The sequence below is a fragment of the Dermochelys coriacea genome, chromosome 4 (genome assembly GCF_009764565.3).
Source record: "Dermochelys coriacea isolate rDerCor1 chromosome 4, rDerCor1.pri.v4, whole genome shotgun sequence".
NCBI classification, from domain to species: domain Eukaryota; kingdom Metazoa; phylum Chordata; order Testudines; family Dermochelyidae; genus Dermochelys; species Dermochelys coriacea.
The window spans coordinates 127,011,009-127,033,210 of record NC_050071.1 but is presented as its reverse complement, the minus strand read 5'-3'; the positions used below and the strand labels follow the sequence as shown (position 1 = coordinate 127,033,210).

The window sequence follows — 22,202 nt, the reverse complement described above, 5'->3', positions numbered from 1 at the left end:
AAGTGATAAGTAACAGTCAACATGGATTTGTCAAGAACAAAGAGTGTCAAATCTACCTAATAGCTTTCTTTGACAGGTAACAAGCCTTGTGGATGGGGGAAAGCGGCGGATGTGGTATATCTGGCATTAGTAAGGCTTTTGATATTGTAACACATGATCTTCTCATAAACAAACTAGGGAAATATAGCCTACTATAAGGTGGGTGAATAACTGTTTGGAAAACCTTACCCAGAGAGTAGTTAGCAGTAGTTCACCGGAAGGGCATATTGAGTGGGGTCTTGCAGAGATCAGTCCTGGGTCTGGTTCTGTTCAATATCTTCATCAATGATTTAGATGATGGCATAGAGAGTACATTTATAAAGTGTGCAGATGATACTAAGCTGGGAGGGGTTGAACGTACTTTGGAGGATAGGATTAAAATTCAAAATGATCTGGACAACATGGAGAAATGGTCTGAAGTAAATAGGATGAAATTCAAAGTACACCACTCGGGAAGGAACAATCAGTTGCACACATGCAAAATGGGAAATGACTGTTGAGGAAGGAGTACTGCGGAAAAGGATCTAGGGGTCATAGTGGATCACAAGTTCAATATAAGTCAAAAGTGTAACACTGTTACACCCAGAATGATGTTCACTTTTTTTGCATCAGCAAGAACGTTGTAAGCAAGACATGAGAAGTAATTCTTCCACTGTACTCCTCACTGATGAGGCCTCAACTGGAGTATTATGCCCAGTTCTGGGCGCTATATTTCAGGAAAGATGTGGACAAATTGGAGAAAGTCCAGAGGAGAGCAACAAAAATGATTAAAGATCTACAAAACATGACCTATGAGGGAAGATTGAAAAATGTTGAGTTTGTTTAGTCTGGAGAAGAGAAGACTGAGGGGGGACATAACAGTTTAAGTACATAAAAGCTCGTTACAAGGATGAAGATGAAAAATTGTTAACCTCCTTAACCTCTGAGGATAGGGCAAGAAGCAAAGAAAAGATTAGACACATACCTATCCAGAATGGTCACACCCTCCTAGTGAAATTTTTTTCCCTAATATCCAACCTAAATCTCCCTCACTGCAACTTGAGACCATTACTCCTTGTTCTGTCATCTGCTACCACTGAGAACAGTCTAGATCCATCCTCTTTGGAACCCCCTTTCAGGTAGCTGAAAGCAGCTATCAGATCCCCCCCTCATTCTTCTCTTCTGCAGACTAAACAATCCCAGTTCCGTCAGCCTCACCTCATAAATCATGTGTTCCAGTCCCCTAATCATATTTGTTGACCTCCGCTGGACTCTTTCCCATTTTTCGACATTCTTCTTATAGTGTGGGGCCCAAAACTGGACACAGTACACCAGATGAGGCCTCACCAATGTTGAATAGAGGGGAATGATCACGTCCCTTGATCTGCTGGCAATGCCCCTACTTATACACCCCAAAATGCCATTAGCTTTCTTGGCAACAAGGGCACACTGTTAACCCATATCCAGCTTCTCGTCCACTGTAACCCCTAGGTCCTTTTCTGCAGAACTGCTGCCTAGCCATTCAGTCCCTAGTCTGTAGCAGTGCATGGGATTCTTCCGACCTAAGTGCAGGACTCTGCACTTGTCTTTGTTGAACCTCATCAGTTTTCTTTTGGCCCAATCCTATAATTTGTCTAGGTCCCTCTCTATCCTATCCCTACCCTCCAGCGTATCTATCTCTCCTCCCAGTTTAGTATCACCTGCAAACTTGTTGAGGGTGCAATCCACGCCATCCTCCAGATCATTAACGAAGATATTGAATAAAACTGGCCCCAGGACTGACCCTTGGGGCACTCCGCTTGATACCAGCTGCCAACTAGACATGGAGCCATTGATCGCTACCCGTTAAGCCCGATGATCTAGCCAGCTTTCTATCCACCTTATGGTCCATTCATCCAGCTCACACTTCTTTAACTTGCTGGCAAGAATACTGTGGGAGACTGTGTCAAAAGCTTTGCTAAAGTCAAGGAATAACATGTCCACTGCTTTCCCCTCATCCACAGAGCCAGTTATCTCATCATAGAAGGCAATTAGATTAGTCAGACATGACTTGCCCATGGTGAATCCATGCTGACTGTTCCTGATCACTTTCCTCTCCTCTAAGTGCTTCAGAATTGATTCCTTGAGGACCTGCTCCATGATTTTTCCAGGGATTGAGGGAGGCTGACTGGCCTGTAGTTCCTCGGATCCTCCTTCTTCCCTTTTTAAAAGATGAACACTACATTAGCCTTTTTCCAGTCTTCCGGACTCACCCAATCGCCATGAGTTTTCAAAGATAATGGCCAATGGCTCTGCAATCACATCCGCCAACTTCTTTAGCACTCTCAGATGCAGCGCATCTGGCCCCATGGACTTGTGCTTGTCCAGCTTTTCTAAATAGTCTCGAACCACTTCTTTCTCCAGAGAGGCTGGTCGCCTCCTCCCCATGCTGTGTTGCTCAGTGCAGTAGTCTGGGAGCTGACTTTGTTTGAGAAGACAGAGGCAAAAAAAGCATTGAGTACATTAGCTTTTTCCACATCCTCTGTCACTAGATTGCCTCCCTCATTCAGTAAGGGGTCCACACTTTCCTTGACTTTCTTCTTGTTGCTGACATACCTGAAGAAACCCTTCTTGTTACTATTAACATCCCTTGCTAGCTGCAACTCCATGTGTGATTTGGCCTTCCTGATTTCACTCCTGCATGCCTCATCAATATTTTTATACTCCTCCCTGGTCATTTGTCGAATCTCCCACTTCTTGTAAGCTTCTTTTTTGTGTTAAGCCAAGCTGGTCGCCTGCCATATTTACTATTCTTTCTACACATCGCGGTGGTTTGTTCCTGTAACCTCAATAAGGATTCTTTAAAATACAGCCAGCTCTCCTGGACTCCTTTCCCCCTCATGTTATTCTCCCACGGGATCCTGTCCATCAGTTCTCTGAGGGAGTCAAAGTCTGCTTTTCTGAAGTCCAGGGCCCGTATTCTGCTGCTCTCCTTTCTTCCATGTGTCAGGATCCTGAACTCGACCATCTCATAGTCGCTGCCTCCCAGGTTCCCCTTCACTTTTGCTTCCCCTACTAATTCTTCCTGGTTTGTGAGCAGCAGGTCCAGAAGAGCTCTGCCCCTAGTTGATTCTTCCAGCACTTGCATCAGGAAATTGTCCTCTACACTTTCCAAAAACTTCTTGGATTGTCTGTGCACCTCTGTATTGCTCTCCCAGCAGATATCAGGGTGATTTGAAGTCTCCCATGAGAACCAGGGCCCGCGATCTAGTAACTTCCGTTAGTTGCTGGAAGAAAGCCTCATCCACCTCATCCCCCTGCTCTGGTGGTCTATAGCAGACTCCCACCACAACATCATCCTTGTTGCTCACACTTCTGAACTTAATCCAGAGACACTCAGGTTTTTCTGCTGTTTCCTACCGGAGCGCTGAGCAGTCATACTGCTCTCTTACATACAATGCAACTCCCCCACCTTTTCTTCCTTGCCTGTCCTTCCTGAACAGTTTATATCTATCCATGACAGTACTCCAGTCATGTGAGTTATGCCACCAAGTCTCTGTTATTCCAATCACATCATAATTCCTTGACTGTGCCAGGACTTCCAGTTTTCCCTGCTTGTTTCCCAGGCTTCTTGCATTTGTGTATAGACACTTAAGGTAACTTGCTGATCATCCCACTTTCTCAGTACGAGGCAGGAGCCCTCTCCTCTTGTGCTCTCCTGCTCGTGCTTCCTCCCGGTATCCCACGTCCCCACTTACCTCAGGGCTTTAGTCTCCTTCCCCCGGTGAACCTAGTTTAAAGCCCTCCTCACTAGGTTAGCCAGCCTGCTTGCGAAGATGCTCTTCGCTCTCTTCATTAGGTGGACCCCGTCTCTGCCTAACACTCCTCCTTCTTGGAACACCATCCCATGGTCAAAGAATCCAAAGCTTGATGTCAGGCTAACTAGTCTATAGTTACTGAGTCATCCTGCTTGCTCATGTTGAAAATTGGCACATTAGCACTCTTCCAGTCTTCTAGAATTTCCCTGGTATTCTGAGATTTATTAAAAATTAACATCAGCGGGCCAGAGAGATCCGGAGCCAACTTTAGGACTCTTGGGTGCAAGTTATCCACAACTGTTGATTTTAGAGTTTTATCCTTAGTAAATGCTGTTTAGCTTCCTCCTCAGTTGCTAATGGAATGGGAAGCAGTTCATCACCCTCCTGTGATGAGTATATCATGATACTTTTTTCCAATAACAGAAGAGAAATATTTATTGAACACTACTTTTTCTGCATAAAATTGTTAACAATTTTACCATCTCCACTAGATAAGGACCAATACCATTGTTATGATATACTTCAACTCCTTATTGTCCTTAACACTGCAAACCATGGATTTTTCCTTGACGTCTTTAGCTTCCCTTATCAATTTTCTATACTTCATAACTTTTAATTTATATCAATTTCCATCTACTTCCTCTCTCCAATTTGTTATACATTGTTGTTGTTTTTTATTTTGACTTGTGGCCTTCACCTTGCCACTGAACCAGGATGGGCTTTTGGCCCAAGTTGTCCTCCTTCTTGATTGTATAGTCATGGCTATCTAATAAACTCATCTTAAAGAAATTCTGATTTTCATTCATATTTTTCTGTCTAATTTTCTTCCTGATCATTTCCACTCATTCTCAGCTTTGTGAAATTAGGCCTTTTGGACCAACAAGTATCTATAAACTTGTTAGGAGTATCCTCTGTTTGCCCATACTGGGTAGAAAAAACATAATTTGATGCTTGAATATCTGAGCTGTGAGCTCTAGGCAAAGAAATCTAAGCATCCTAGTGAATCCTCGTAGTTACCTTGATTAACCACAGCTAGAATTATTTTTCAGTCCAGCACTGTGGTTTGTATGTCTGAATGTTCAAGGTCTCCATCTGGGTACCATCTTCCCTATGCAGTCAAAATTACCAGAGTCCATAATCACTTGTTTAGTCAAGTATCCCATAATGGATTGTTGACTGACTTTTCCCCTTAATTGCTTCTCAAGTAGCTGTGGCTGATAATGTTTATGACAAACATTACCCTACATTTACCAGTTGGCTGAGACCACTTTGGGAGCTAAAATAATGCCCACAGCCACCAGTGCTTGAAACTTAAAAAGAATGTCTAAGAAAAACAGGAGCTTTCTGGTGGGAGAGGAATATAAAATGGTCCCTCTTAAAAAGGGATAGTTGGTATATGTCAAACCAACTGGACTAAAGCAAGCAAGATTCATCCTCCTACTAGCCCAGTATTATATGACACCTATTAGCACTGGGGAAACCATTCTTGTGTATAGATTAACCCCCCTTCCGCTGCACTGGTGCTGTATTTCAGCTCTGCTCTATACTTGGGTGCTGAACTGGCTTGAAGCAGGTGAGAGGGTAGAACTGTTGCTGTTTTCTTTCAGGGCGTTAGAAGTCTGTGTTATAATCTATAGACAGAGCAAATTGCCCCCAAACACTAAACACGTAGCTGGAGCAAGGAATTTTTATCAAGAGTTTACAGAAATCTTGATCCTCCTTTGTCCTTGTTCCTTGACACACAAAGTTAGGGAAGTTCCTCCTCATTGGAGACATGTCAGTGGCATAAAAAAGCACTAAATACATCTGCAGTTTGCTTCCAGCCCAGCAGATCTGAAGGTCAAGTGCAAAAACAAAAAGGGGGGAAACCTGTTACCTTGTTTTGTGCTGGTTTTGTTTTGCAGTGGGCTGGGCTCTTTGGCAGTTCAGGAGAGGCCACCCACAAACTCAGAACTATCTATCATGTGAATTTGAGCAATAGACTGGGGTGGGCCAAAGTTTCCTGGGCCAGAGGCAGTCCACAGAGTTCTACCATGCAACCTGCAGCCACCATCATCTTTAATATGGAAGGACAGCCTATGGACACTGCAGGTGCTAGCATACAGTATTCCTCCTTGATCCCAGGCCCTCTGATAAAATCATAGATTGTGTACCGGGGCCTTGTGATAGGGGCATATTTACCCTTAGATTAGAGTGTCCTCTTGCATCAGGGTTTATGATCACCAATATCCTCAATTTCAGGCTGTCTGCCTCTAACGAGATCTTCCAGGGTCTGGCCAAGTCACATAAAACTTCAGTCCCTTCCGGGGTAACAGACAGGTGCAAGTGAAAGTCCAAAGTAAATCTCTGGAGTCTAAGCTAACACATTATTCTGCTTTGCCTCCTGGGCTATTGAAATCTTCTGCTTCTGGGCCCCTTCTCCTGGCCACTGCAAAGCTTCTGAGATGCTGCTTCTTCCTCAGCAGGACTCTCCCACTGCCATCCTTCCCCAAGGAGTTGGGCAGTTTACCTCTGGGGTCTCCTTATTCCCTCTTATAAGCCCCTATCTCAGGACTTCGCCCACAGGAGCCTAACTTGCTCTCTGTTTCTGTTTCTTCTACCCATTGTAGGTCCTAACTCAGGGATCCCAACACAGGAGACTACTCTGTTCCACTCCCTGGGGTTTACCAGCCAGGTTCTCCCAGGCTCTTTCTAAGCGGGGTACCCTCTTTGCTCCTCTTTCCTGGGTCTCCTCTTTCGCAGAATACTCTTCCCCTTCCTACTTCCTTCCCAGAAGCCAGTCTTCAACTGTAAGATGCTCTGGTCTGGAGGCCTATGTCAGCTTTCTACCCAGGAGCTCCCCACTGCCTGCCTTCCCCAGGGACCCTGACAATGCTCTTTGGGGCTCTTACTGTCAACTCTGAGCCCTCATTCAGAGCTTGCCTCCACAGAGCTGTGGATTCCTTCCAGCATGCAATGGCTGCAGACCATCTCGAGAGACAAAATTCTTTGACCAGTTCTTCACATCCTTCGTGCGAGTATGAGGCAGTAGCTTCTTAATTGTGACACTAGAGCTGTATGAGGAGTCAATGAATTTGTATTGGTCAGGTGCAATACCATGGAGTCTTCTTTCTGGTAATATTTTTAATTGATTCCTCCGCATACATGTCAAACACAAGGTGGACTTCGTCCTAGGTCTAGTATTTTCTCTGTAACCTCATACTTCAGGGTTTAATGAAATCTCAGCAGATATTAACAGTTTCTCGTTTGTCAAGAGCTTGTACCTCAGCCTGACCATCTATGATTGCTACTCTGAAAGGCCACTGCACTCGTAGAAGATGATTTGAAATAAAATATCAAACCTGCTGGTGTTGAGGTCACTGCGACCACCGATGCACCACTTAAAGTAGCAGCACAGGTCACACAGTGTTATTTTGTCAGGTTTGGGGCATCAGCTGTAGATCCCTGAACCTCCCACGTACTGCAGGATAGAATGCTGTTCTCTAAAAATTTAGCAGCTGGACATCAGCACTGTTAACATCAGCACTTTCTTCTGCTTTTCATAGTGGCAGGTCTTTTACAGCTTTTAAGGATATTCGCTGTGATTCACGTCTGCGGATACGATAGCTAAAAACTACAACAATATCCCACAGTTCGTCTTCAATAAGTGTTTTAAGAGCCTTTCTGCTCAGCATTTGTTCCTCTTTGATCCCTAAAAGCACATATTGCTCTGTACTTAGCCTCTCTATTGGCCATCACCACCACTTTCCCATTCATTAAAGCCTCTGCAAGGCAATTTATGAACTGAGTCGCATGGTTTTCAGTAGTAAAATTAGTATTTGTTTCTGTTACTTTTACTTTTTCATCCAACACATTACAGACATTCTTGGTGTACCACTTGATGTGCTATGCAATATTGTATGCATGTGTGTCTCTTGGGTCAATGCATCCTCTTAACTCTACTTTCCGTGCAACATTCTTGCTGGGACTGACTGCTTCATATAGTTGCTCACCTGTTGAAACTGTGCTTAATGGATACCTTCAGGTTTCTGGCTTTCCGCAGAAGATGCAGGCGTTCTTCTCGAAAGGTAGCCCTAGGGACCTACTATAAGGCAGGTTTAGTTCACAGCTGGCACTTGTCATGATGTCTTCCATTTTTTCCTGATACCTCAATGTACTTCCTCTCCTACCTTCCATAAACTGGATTTGGTGTGGCTTCTTATAGCATGTAAGATGGCACTGAGCATTGTGTTTAACTCGGTCCTCCACAGTGGTATTCTCCAAAGATTCAGCTACGAGTCAATTTTCTTCAGCTCCCCACTGATGGTGAAAAATGGTCAAGACCAAAATTATAAATAAAAAAGGATTTTGTGATAAATTTGGGGATTGCAATTAATTATGTTCTGTTATGTAACTCTGTCCATACCATTTGTGGTGGGAGTTGCCTTTCCAAGTGTGAGAAATCCAATCTTTTCATATATTTATACCTGCTCCTGTATTTTCCACTCCATGCATCTGATGAAGTGGGTTCTAGCCCTCAAAAGCTTATTCCCAAATAAATTTGTTAGTCTCTAAGGTGCCACAAGGACTCCTAGTAATTTCTGGCTGGATGCTGATGTCTTAACCAATGCCTCATTACAACTCTTTTGGCATAACAAAAAAAAGCTGATAATTAATACCACTGAACCACTTCTTTTTGCTGCAAATCAACCTGAAGCACTCCTTCCATTTCTAGTAGTCTGCAACACTAAAAAAAATGAATCAGGCATCATGTTCTGAGCATTAACTGATAGCACCGTACTGTCAGTGGAGGTCACAGGTTAACCTTGTGAGGGCTGCAGGTTTCACATGCCTGTGTTAAAGTATAATTACAAAACATTGATTTCTAAATGTTTTCTCAAATATATATCTACATGATTGTTCTAGGTTTGACGTGTTTGATACCATTGTGTTCGTGGGAGAAAGGGCTTTTGAGGGATATCTGACTCAACTAATTTCCAGCAATATGTATTATAAGCTTTCCACTAACTGAAGAACCTGGAGCTGAGAGCTGGAGGTATGGGGGGGCAGCAAGTCTCCCCTCAACACTGCAGGGGGTGACACCTGTGACACTGGCAGACAGCCTGAGAATACTATTGAAATTATGATTCTGTGGATTTTTACTAATCAAATGACATCTCCCTTTCTATCATTAATTTACTTAGGGAATTACACATGCTCCCAGACTAAAATCCCTCCTGTTGGCTCAACCCATGTTTATATAGCCTCATTTTCCAAATGATTAGTTGGGGACAGGAAAATGATTAAAGATCTCTGCACTGGCCCCTGTAGAAGAGAGTGGCCAGAGGCACAAGAGAGGAACTGTCACAGGGATAAAGCTGATTGGAAAATGAAAAGGTACTTTTTGCGGGGGAGAAATGGAAAATTGTTAAGTGTTTTTTCATTTTGAAAAGTCCAGAATTGGACCATTTTTTCAAAAGAGACATTAATACGTTTGTGTGGAAACTTTTATCAAAAATACTGAAATTTTTAATTAACTGAAAATCTGGTTTCTGATATACACATTTTTTTGTTTATTGAACACGGATTTTTCTGGAAATGAAAAATTTCTATAGTATTGCCACCACAATCTTTCATAAAACAAACCAAACGTCAATCTTTTTGCCAAAAAAAAAAAAATTCTCCAAAACTTTGATCATCTCTACTCAGAAGTAATTATGGGAGAACCGAAGCCTGTAGGCTGCAACCGGAGCTGGCTGGTTGACTACTAGAAATCAGAGTAACACAGGAATAGCTCTTAGGGCACCCTCCACACGCACATGAATTGCTCTCTTCCATTAACAAACAATATGACGAGACAGATAAGGACGAAACCTTATTTAAAACTTCAAGGGAAATATCTATAAAGATGATGGTGATCAATTGTTTTTTATGTCCTGATATCTCCATGCGCAGGTGTGGCCCCCACAGCTCCCATTGGCCACGGTTCCCGGCCAATGGGAGCTGCAGAGCCAGCACTTGGAGCAGGGCGGGGGCAGTGCACAGAGCTGCCTAGCCGTGCCTCCGCCAAGGAGCAGCAGCAGGGACATGTCTCTGTTTGCAAGAAGCCTCCCAAGGTGAACACCACCCAGATCCAGCACCCCAAAACCCCTCCTGTGCCCCACCTCCCTGCCCTGAGCCCTCCCAGAGCCCACACTCCAAACTCTGAACCCCTCATCGCCGTTCCTCCACCTAGGAGCAGCAGGGACATGTCACTGCTTCTGAGGAGCCACCAAAGCCAGGTATGGAGTCTGCCGGGCCTGTGCCAACCAGCCTATAAACCAGACTTTCAATGAAGATCAGAAATGCCGGTTTATAAAGCTTGCAGTTGGTAAAGTGCCAGATAACCCAGTATCTAGGGTTTCTCTTAATAACTAAACTGGTTGAGTCCCCACCCAGAACTGGGGAAAATTAAACACTCTCTCCCATGGTGTCCTTAGCAGACAGAACTTCCCCACTCACAAGCACTCTGGGACTATTTACGAACAAAGGAATCTTTATTAGGGGACAGGGAACATAGTCATAAACTCAGCAAAAAGCAGCAACAGAACAGATATGAAAATAAAGAGTAAACAAACCCACCTTCCTTGGCAGCAGTCTGTCTATCTCCCTTCCAACCTGCTGGCGAGAATGTCCTGCAGGTCATACTCTTGGCCACACACTTTCCCCATCCATTAAACTCCATTCATGGTTTGGATCAGCAAGTAGAAATAGTCCAGGTGCCTCTTGTTAGGTCTGTCTCTAGTCCCAAGGGAGTCGCTTGCCTGGTCCGACCTGGTAGCATCATCACCTAACCAGCTTAGTAATTTACCTTTATTATGGTGCTCAGTAGATAGGGCCTCACCTGAGTCCACTGATGCCATCTCTTGCTACGGAGTCCTCTGCATCCTCTCTCACAACAAAGTCACCATGGGTGGGGAGCACTTCAGACTCTCAAGTAGAATCTTAGCTGCTTGGAAATGAGCTCTTCACTAAGAGATAGGAGCTCTTTCCCTCTCTGAGCTTCTCTGGGAGCCTACTACCCACCCACTCCCTGCCCAAATCCAAATTCATGTATACGTATGGGGACCTCCCAAGAGTCACTAGAGGAATTGTGGGATAGGCAGCCTATGCAGATGAAGCTGATTATGGCAACACTGTCCCCTTGTCATCACTGGAGGGAGTAGAGAGCTCTTTTCCCTCTGAAGCTTCTCAGTATAGCTGGGCAGAAATTTTTTGACAAAAGCTTCATCAGAAAAGCCAATTAGTCAACCCCAAAATGGCTTGTGAAAATGGTATGGGGTCTGTGGTGAGCTGGAGCCGGTTGTTCACATGAACCGGTTGTTAAATTTTGAAGCTGGTTTAGAACCGGTTGTTAAAGGGGTGGGCAAACTCCGGCCCGCGGGCCACATCCTGTCCGGGGGCCCATCCTCTCCGGCCCGCCTGAGCTGTCGGCTGGGGAGGCTCCCCTGAGAATCCCTTTGTAATTTTTACTCATCTGGTGGTGCTTTGGGTCTTTGGCGGCGGGTCCATCACTCGCTGCGCGTCTTTGGCGGCACTTTGGCGGCAGGTCATTCAGTGCCGCCGAAGACCCTGAATGACTGAAGGACCTGCCGTCGAAGTGCCGCCAAAGACCCGGAGCGACTGAAGGAACCGGTTCTTCAGCTTTTGGCAGCTCATCACTGCTTGGGGTCCATTATTTTTTGTTGCATTGCAGCCTGAGTTTCAGGCTCCCTGCTCTGGAACTGGGAGATTGACAGCCTTGTGAGCCCTGGCTCCAGCTGGTAGTCTATTCCCAGATGAGGCAGGGAGCCTGGAGCCCTGCAGAGCCCCAGCTCAAGCCAAGTCTCCTTGCCGTAAAGCCAGGATCCTGGAAGTCCTGGAATGGGCTTCCAGGATCTATGGCTCCAAGGGAGCCCTGTCATGCAGACTGCCCTAGGATCCAGGAATCCCAGGTCTTCCAGGCTGCCAGACAAGCTAGCTCCCTGTGCTACCTGACTCCCGAGCAGGCACCCTGCGGAAAAGTCTGGCTGCAAGTCTGGAGTCTGAAGACCCTGGGGTCCTTGGCCCAGGCAGTCGGCGGGGGGGAGGCTGCCCCAGAGCCATACACCCTGGGAGCTGCTGACTGAAATTGACATTCTTGTCAGTTTCACTGCTATTATAGTGATTTCAATCAACAGCTGCCAGGGTGCTGTTGTAGAGTACATTTCATGGTGGTGTTTCCAATTATCTTGGAATTTCCAGTTTTCTAGAAATTTCAAAATATTGAAATTTGCCTGCAATGAGAAATCCCAGGTAAGTCAGTTCTACTTCTAGCCATAGGGTTTACATAAGAAACATATGGCGATCCATATGGCTATGTCCTTCAAGTGCTGAGAATGTTTAACCCCCTGGTAAACAGGGACTGATTCTGACTGATCAGAGGTTTTATGCCATGTAGCTCCATTGACAATGGAGTTACTCTCTGTTTTTTCCACCAAATGCATCCGATGAAGTGAGCTGTAGCTCACGAAAGCTTATGCTCTAATAAATTTGTTAGTCTCTAAGGTACCACAAGTACTCCTTTTCTTTTTGCGAATACAGACTAACACGGCTGCTACTCTGAAACCTGTCCTGGTGGACACTGTAAGTGAGATCCCAAGCATTCCTACTAACCTGAGTTAAGTGAAAAGGATAGTTTAGAGACACACTTAAATTGCCTTTAGGAGCTTCGTGATGCGGGTAGTGTTGGGAAATTCAGTAGATAAAGAGAAGGGATTATTTTTAAATGTTTATTTTGTTTTATTATTCTCCTGCTCATTACCTGGGCAATTCAGGTTGAGCCTTGTGTATCTTTGAAGGTCAACGCTGGCAATCAGGCAGCTAATTGCATCACAAATGACTTTGTAATTGAGTGGAGTGAGTGAGACTCTTCAGTCTGGAAAATTTAATAGAGATGGACCTGAGCTGCATCTTTCTCATTCAAATCTATTCATCAAATCTTCTGACTTTGGGGGTGTTTTTGGCTGAGGAGTTAATTGTAGTGGGTTTGGGGTGGTATTCAGATCTGTGGTTTGACTGCTAGCCCCCCTGTAAAAATGTCATTTAAATTACTCTTTGCAAGCACCAATGTGCTTCACAAAAAACGTGATATAAAGTTTAAAAAGAAAAGCAACTAGAGAAATGAGTTTTTAAAGATTTAATTTGAATTGAAACCACTCATTTAAAAAAAAAAGACTCAAACCAGAGAATTCATTTGCTGTCCTAGTTCTTTCAAAATAAGGTTTTAAGTATGGTCTCGTGGATCCTGAAAGATTATTTAAAGCCTGTGTAAAGCAGCATGGCAAATGTTGGGATTCAGATAACACCATGGTAATTTATCTCATTGTATTCTCATGCCATAAATTATGCACATATTGGAGCTTTGTTCTGAATGAATCTCTCTGGAATGCTACCTACCAATATCCAGCCATTAGAAAGACCGTCACTTGCCTTGATTTGTGATTTGAGGCCCCCTCTCCCCCCCCAGTCAGTGTACCAGGATACTTGATGAACATGAAGGTACCCAATAACAAGTGTCATCTTAACTGTCTTGAACAATCTTGTTATCAAAATTATTAAAACAATTCTCCCACACAAGAGCAATATGGGTAAAATGTTTAGTTTAGATGTTTAGAAATGGCCAGCAGTAAAAATGTAGTTACTAGAGCAGGGGTGGGCAAACTTTTTGGCCCGAGGGCCATATCTGGGTATGGAAATTGTATGGCTCAGGCTGGGGGTGCATGCTCTGGGGTGGGGCTGGGGATGAGGGGTTTGGAGTGCAGGAGGGTGCTCCAGGCTGGGATCAGTGGGTTCAGAGGGCAGGAGGGGGATCAGGGCTGGGGCAGGCATTGGGTGTGGGAGGGGCTCAGGGGTTCAGGCTCTGGCGGCACTTATCTCAAGCAGCTCCCGGAAGCAGTGGTATGTCCCCACTTCAGCTCCTACGTGGAGGTGGGGCCAGATGGCTCCGCGCACTGCCCCGTCTGCAGATGCCACCCCTGCAGTTCTCATTGGCCACAGTCTTTAACTTGAAGTCTTTAAATCATGATTTGAGGACCTCAGTAACTCAGCCTGAGGTTAGGGGTCTATTTCAGGAGTGAGTGGGTGAGGTTCTGTGACCTGCAATGTGCAGGAGGTCAAACAAGATGATCATTATGGTCCCTTCTGGCCTTAAAGTCTGAGTCTATGACAAAGATGCGGCAAAAGCCAACCCAGAGCAATGCACTTCAACAGATTTGCAGCCAAATATGTTTTCTCCACACCGATTTTTATCTTGTTTCATATTCTGTAGGAATTTGGCCTTGTAAAGAGTGTTGTTAAGTGTTACAATAATCCTCTCTGATTGCATTATTTATGGGTGTGTGAGACACCAGCAGACATGCTCCAGAGGTGATGATACCAAGGGAGAACCGTTCAACGAGGAATGGAGTTGTCCTGAATGTAGTAACTGGTTAGAAAAGAGACTATGGAAACTGTTGTCTCATGCCTAGAAAAGCTGGGGAGATTGCACTATTGAGGTACTTGGATGTTGCGTAGACATTCAAGCTATATCATGTGGGCATGCATGCCCTCACTCACTCACTCCAGCACAGATCCAGTGTACTCTACTGACTTCAGTGGAATTACTCTGGATTTATATTCATGTTCCTGAACACAGAATTTTGTCCTTACATAGAGGTGTCTATAACACAAAGCCTTAAGAAACAATCTAGCATGAGTCTTTATGGCAGGGGCACAGCCTCTTCATAAATCCTTCTGTGCTTCTCTGACTCTTGTATCTGGGATTCCCTGAGGATGGACAAATTCAGTCATTATGAATGTGAGACCTAGAGTGATCTTAGTTTCCGGGCCTTGCTCTGAGATAAAGTCTTTATCCTGTGATATTCCGTATGTGACTCATTTGGTCAGTATAAAGATAGCTTTATCCAGCCTGTTCTGTCCTCCTATAATGTGCACCCAGACAGAGAAACTAGTATGCATGACAAAGTGTGCTAGAGTAGAGTACATTCACAAGCTGGCAAGAATAGTTTCCTTGCACTTTCGTTTGCACAGGTGAAAAACTAGAGGTTATGTGGGAGGCGGGGCTCCCTCCTCATAGACAATAAAAGGCTATATTGGCTTTACCTCCTTCCAGGAGCTCAGCCTTGCTTCCGTTTCAGCTGTAACTGATACCACCCTGCAGAAGAATGCACTATTTATTTCAAGACCACTTCAAAAAGGAGTGTTGTCTGAATGTTATCAGTTCAAAGGAAGTGTCTTCTCCAGAGAACCTATTTCCCCAAATTAGTCCACCATGGCAAGCAACCATTAAGAGACTGAAGTTTCACTTTGTGGTAATGGGACACTCCTAAGAGGCAGTGGCTGGGGGACCTGAATCACATCTTCATGCAGACTTGAACATGCTCAGATTTTTAAACAGGTCTGACCTTAGTGTGTGAGGTATGCACTCAGTTTAACAGCCATAACTCTATAGAAAGGAGGATTCTGTCTAACTCAGTGGCAAAATTCAAGAGGTAATTTGAGCCAAACAAGTATCATCCTTCAGAAAACAGAAACCTAACCCCAATGAAACCAATAGAAATGAGCATAAACTATGGCAGGTAAAACACAGAATGGAGATTAGGAGGGCTAAGAAGAGATTTGATGAGCAAATAGCCAAAGACATAAAAATGTCTAATGTTATTCTTTATATAAAAAGAAGGAAGCCTACAAGAGAATGAGTGGGTCCCCTAGATTACCAGGGGATAAATAGAGCAATTAAGGAGCATTAAAAGATTTACAAGGAAGCTAAATTATTTCTGTGTGTCAGAGTTCACCATGGAGAAAGCTGGGAGATATTGCACGGGACCTATTTTTATCAGGTGATAAAGATGTCAGACATTGGTATCCAAAGAAGAGGTGTTGGAGCAAACTAAAGAGCAGCAAGTCACCAGGACTGTATGGTAAATCACCAAAGAATACTGAAGGAATTAAGAATAAAGCAGTTCAGATGCTAACAAAGTATGCTGTGTCTCATTAAAATCACCTGGATGTTAGCAAATATTGTATCTGTCTGCAGAGCAGTGAGTTTTTCTTTAGTACCAGATATATTGGTTGAAATTAATCAAAACTAGAAAAACCCAGATGAACATGTTAGAATGGAGACAAACCACCATGGATTAATTGAAGGAAAATTGTGTCTCTCTAATCTACTAGAATTCTTTGAGCATGCTGCTGGAATAGTAGACATAATTTATTTGGGGTTTTGTGAGGAACTTTTAAAGTGGCATTTAAGAGGAATTAAGGAAACTAAACAGTCATAGGCAGACTTGGAAGAATTAGATTTTTATCAGTAAATGTTGATTTCACCATACACACACAAACTGATGAAAAATATTTCCACTGATAATCAAAATTTACAGATAGGCAAAGTAAGAGAAATGCTGCTTGAGAACTTCTTAGAGTTTGATTTAAGGATATGTACTTTGTATTATTTAACCTATGATGTTGGATATTTGTTTTAATGGTTATGAAGCTTTAACTTTTTGAATTTCATCATGTGCTGTCATTAATTAATTACTGGATTACCCCCTCCATTTTCTGAACCCTCCCATAATTTCCCACAACTATGAAAGTTTAACTCAATAAAAATTGAAAAATGCTTACAACTCATACTTTTGTGAAACCGTGAACATTTAAATCAAAACAAATAAAATCTTAAAAATAAACATCAATATTATATGTTGAAATTATAAAGAAATAAAAATTGAATTCTGCCAAACCTAGTCCTAGGATTAGATAGAAAAGACTGTCATGGATTAGAAATTGGCTATGAAAGAGAAAACAAAAAGAGGAATAAAATAGTCAATTTTCACGATCCAAAAGATTAATAGTGACACCCCCAGCCCTAAGATTTTATACTAGGGCTGGTATTTAATTTGAATAATATGGAGAAGGAAAAGAACAGTGAGATTAGTGAAGACGTGAAAAGACGGTGATAAACTTCAGAAGGCTCTAGCCTAATCGATGGGGGTTAGGAAGAACCTTTCACTCGGGACAGTGTCATGGGTTCCTCATCTCATAGCACGTGCTGGTGCAAGACTTGGTGTTGCAGATCTGGTGTTGCAAGCTCTGCCTCACTTTCCCCATTACGATCTTCAGTCAATTCCCACAGTAGAAGTAACCTGGCCCTCTGGCCAAGCCAGGGTTAGTGAGTTTCAGCCTTTCTCAGGTATCCAAGTTCATCTGTAACTGGTCAGGCTGCAAGCTAGCTTCTCCCAGCTGGCCTCTGCAAAGCCCCTTCGGCCAGCTCCCCACGGGGCCAGCAACAAATCAAACAGAACTTAACTGAGTCATTTTATAACCTGGTCCTGCAGCTATTTTATAATTGGTCCCGCAGCCCTTATTACACAAAAAACTCTTCCTGACTTCTCTGGGGTGGGATCTGCGCCTGAGGCTCAGTAAATATTGGTCCCTGATGATCTGCACAAGTGGCTTCTCTTGCAAGGTGCAAGGCATGATGCACACCTGTAATGAAGAGTGAGAGGAGGTTTAAGCTTTCCTTTCTCTGGAGAATGTGGGGCCCAATCCTAAAGTCTTTACTCAGGCAAAACTCCCATTGAAGTCACAGGGTGAAATTCACCCCATGCAGAAAGCCAGCTCAAGGTTGATACATTTAAATCCCACCTGAGCCCCACATCTTAAGGCGGATTTAAATGATGCACAGATCTACAGCTGGCTCTCCCCACGGGGCTGAATTTCATCCAAACTGACGAAGGACGGCAGGATTGGGCCCAAGAGAGCCCAAAGAGAGCATGTAAGGTCCTCCACCACTGACAATGAATTCAGATACTGTGAGTCATTTCTGTTTACTGGTTGTTGTAAATGACAAATGAACATCTGGAGATGTTCAACAGGATGTTAGTGTTTGGCAGCAGGGTCTTGGATGAGTCAGGTATATCACCCTGGAAGCTGTTTAAAGGATGCCTCCTGCAAGCTGTCAGGCTTGAGCCCCAGCATGGTTTTATAATTACAGCCCTGTGGGTGTTGTGCTTAGAACGCCCTATCCTCCAGTTTTGCCAAAATGTTTAGCAATTCGGACACTGTTTGTAACCCAAGGGACGCTGGTAACCCCAAAGCAAATCTTGGCGTTCTTCCGCATATCTCAGTTTGTATATAATTTATAGGTATGTAATAATGATAATAAATGTTTCAAAATTAATTGTTTCATTAAGGAAAAAAAGTAGAAGCCCCACCATTCCTGAGCAACCTGACTAACCTGTCAGTCACTTCTGGAAAGGTGCTATTGAATTCAATAGGAATTAAACAATGAGAATGAATAGATATTACTCTGAAAACCTGGGTCATTTCACACAGAGAATACTGTCCTATCTATAGAACTTGTAAACCAGCCTATAGCATTCTATAGCCAGGATATAATTCTCTATTAATTCTACAAGATGGTACAAGAACCCTGGAGAAAGTTTGTTATTTTCTATAAGACTTTTCCACAAGAGGTTTTCCTGGCAAACAAAATGGAGGTGAAAGACTTGAAAAGGGAGGGATCATATTTCACTTGCAAGGTTTAAAGGAGTAACATGGCCAGCTACTGCAAACTTCCTTTGCAGAGTAACCAGGACTTCTCCCTGGGCCCCTCACTAGAACTCAAAACTACAAACAAAATTAAGCACTAGTGAAACATCTTCCACCCCTCACTGGGCTTCAGCCTCTTGTCTTTCTTGGGCTCCTCTTCAGCTCCCCAGTCGTTTTCTGGAACATTTGCCCGAAGACTCCCCTGGACCCTGGTCCTGGTTCCATGGTCCGCCACTGTATTTAGTGCTACTCCTGTGGTTCCCGCTCCAGCCACAACCCAGCTCAGCCACTCTCTTCCACAGTCAGCACCTTGCTGCTGAGCCTCCTTCTTAGATACAACTCTGCCCACATGTAGTAGGGCAGAGCTAATTAGGGGCAGCCACCCTGTTACAGACAGGTTATTCCATAGCTGTACCCCACAGGGTTTCTTACATTTTCACGTGAAGCATCTGGTGCAGAAGTAGGATAATGGACTAGATCCAATAAAGAAATGTCTATGTTCCTTGTTTTTACTTGCTATTTAAATACTCCCTTTCAATCTGCTTTTTAGGAACCACTCTTGTAGCCCTTGCAAACATAGCCCCATGGAAACCAGTGGCCCAAATTAATCTCTCTTATAATTCCACTGAAGTATATGGAATTACACCTTGGGGAAATTTGGCCCAGTGGGGGCAACTCCCATGAGTAAGGGCTGCAGGCCCAGGCCCATATTCAGCATTTCTTTCTTTCTATTACTAGCTTGTGATATAGAGCGTGTAACATTTTCTCAAGCTTATTGGTTTCTGCAAGTCATCACCTGGTTTCCCATGACTGGCCTGCTGCAGTGATTCTTCTTTTACAAGATTTTTCCATATTCTTACTCTGAAATATCTTGAGAGCCAAGCAGGGGGGTTGGTCTTTTGGGAGGACACATGAGTCTATGAGATGACCTAAGATGGTCTGCAGGATAAAAAGACAGAAGAACCCTATACCCAATGTGTAATTCCCCTATTCTGCCTTCTAAATCTCCCACTTCGTTATCTTGCTGTATACATCAGTACTGATTTTTCTAAAAGAAGTTTGTGGAATTCTTTGTGGTCTACCTTCAGTGCCTCTCTCCTTTACTGCATTGTCTGTTTAAAGGAGTTTCCCCAGGAAGCTGTCTGCTCTATACTACAGCAGCAGCTGCAGAAAACGGTTTTCAGCTATTGCTTCTGTTATCCGCTAAGTTTGCCAGTGCTTTCCTTCTAGCTTCCTACAGTTCAGGCCTACTTAATTATCCCATTGTGTTATCTGTTCTTCCTTCTCTGGACTCACTGGCAAACTCAACAAAGACAGAAAAGCTCATTGGGTGAGCCAGGGGGTTATTTCTGCCATGGTTATACACACATTTAGCACAGCCACTGCACTGTTCTGTAAACTTCCACTGCAAAAGCAATTTCAGTGTCTCGGCCCATTAAGCAAACACAACACAAATCACTGCTATGTGAGCAAGCCGTCAATTTCCCAAAATATCTTTAGAAGCAAACCTGAGTAGGTATGTCTGCATTCCTGGTGCAAAAAGCACAGATTCTTATAACACTGGAGTCATCATGGTCTACAAGGACAAAAGGCGTGTTTCACATCTCAAGCACATGACTCCATTGAAGAACAATGTATTCAGACACACACTGCTCTCTGCAGGTTAACAAGAGTTAGTTATTAGTGAAACACCCTTAACGTCAGATAAAGATAACAGTTATCATCACTGATCTTATTCCAAATTTTACAAAGCATTAGCGATAATTTAAAGTTAGGATGATTCATTCAAAACAACCCTGCTATATGTCGGACATGAAAATGTCACCAATTGTTAGTTCATCAGCATATATAGCAGCAGGGTTTTAGTTTTCTTAGTTGGGTAGGTCTGGATTACAATGACATTAAGTTCTATCACTCAGATACCCTTGCTGTCTTTTCCATGGCTTGATTTATTTGTCATTGTAATCCAGACATGGTATTATGGAATACACCTGTAATCTGTCCCTGATTTATTTTTCCCCCCACACATAACACCCTCCTTTGATCACAGTATCACCATTCTTAGGGATAGGGTCTGAATCTTCTCTAGCCTTGATAACCCTTTCATTCACTTTGCTCACAATCTCTGCACCTTTTCCCTGTCCCCTCTTATGCACAGAACATCCTCCCAACTCTGGCCTATCAAACTGCTCGTCCCTAAAGGAAATCCCTCCCAAAGATTCTCATGTTCTGCAATGCCTACAGTAAGTGAGTCAATAATATTGTCTTATACAATGATGATTTGTGTTATGGTCATACTCAATACATAGCAAAGGATGGTCTGTGCCCTGAAGTGCTTCTACTCTAAAGGGACAAGCAACAAACAAAAGAAATAGCTTCTGACACTGTACTGCATTCTACCCTTGTAATTAGCAAAGGGAAGGCCTGTATTTTCAGATTTCTTCTCCTCCTCAGTTCTCCTTTCCCTTTCCTACAATCTCCCTCTTCCGTCACTTGCATTCAGCTTATAGCAGTCACTCTTAAAAATATTCCCATAGTGCCTTAGGGAGTTAGAGAGTGTTACCTAGCGTTTATTGTATTCTTTCATCTTCTCAGCAGCTGGTATAGGGAATGCAGAGGGAACCATGCAAATAGTGAGGTAAGATCAGCTAGTTACCTAAGGCTACCAAAACGTATGTTATGCTGGGGGTTGAGTGAAACTCATTGAAGCTGGGGGGGCATAATCGCTGCTCTTCATTCAGGATAAGATAGTTGAAACAATTGGAACCACAGCCAAAAACCCAACCCATACAAGGCCAGTCAGAAAGTGATCTGTGTGGGCAGAGGGGTTTGACTATGAACTGACTACAACGGCAGAGGGACGGGTATTGTTTTTGGTGGAGCTGCGTGTGTGCGTGCATGAGTGCAAACACAGCCAGGAACACCACATAAGCAGACAGAAGAAGCCAAGCACAGTCCGAGAAGCACTTGTAGTGTGACCCTGAGAGAAAGCTCAGTGCTTTTTGGGGACAGTGCTGGCTAGAAAAAGAAACTTGGAATATCTGGAGCAAGGAAACAATCTCCTGTTTGATTCCTTCATTTTCAGGGAAGCAGGACTTTATGTACAATCCTTGTAAATAAATAGGAGTGCACCAAAGAAATACATGACTCCATCATCATTTTCTCTTCCTAATGGAAACAATCCAAAAAAATGGTTAAACCCTCGGCTAAAAGGGGGTAGCAATATTCAAGGATGATTAGTGTGCTTAAAAATTCCATCTGAAGTTTCACTAAACATGATGTTTTTCTTCACCTTTTGTCCTAAACTCTTGTGTTGCTGTTAAACAACTGCCGTCTTCCATTCCAAAGCACTTCAGTGGAGGGGGTGAGTGTGCGCAGTTGTAAAGTGCTGTTGTGATCTTTCCAGCTAAAAGGCACTATACAATGGAAGATCACTATCATTTGCAACCAGATTAGTTACTCTTTATTGTTTGAGATGAATGACATATATTGCTTCTTTAAAGGGGCTTCCCAAGTCAGTTTTAAACATCAATAGAAGATGGGATATTCAGTTCATCACTGATTATAAACCAATATGGACACATTTAGGCTATATAATTATTATCACCATGCTTTCAGTGTGACAAAGGGTCTAAAATAATTAACTATAATAGAAGATAAGGAATGGTGAGATTCAATCTGGGAGTCGAGTGAGAGTAGGGAGAGAGGGAGCAGGCAAAAAGAGGAGAGCACACTTTAAATATCAGAGTTCACAGACCCCAACCCTTGGATCTTAAGAACAATGAAAAATCAATCAGGTTC

The 22,202-nt window shown here is 43.4% G+C and overlaps 1 long non-coding RNA gene across 1 annotated transcript; it reads left to right on the top strand.

Moving 5' to 3' along the window:
- Positions 1–8,008: 8,008 nt before the first annotated feature.
- LOC122459953 lies at positions 8,009–21,868 on the top strand. Its single transcript, XR_006280946.1, has 3 exons — positions 8,009–8,092; positions 20,716–20,719; positions 21,858–21,868. It is a non-coding gene; the product is annotated as an uncharacterized LOC122459953 (long non-coding RNA).
- Positions 21,869–22,202: the final 334 nt, after the last annotated feature.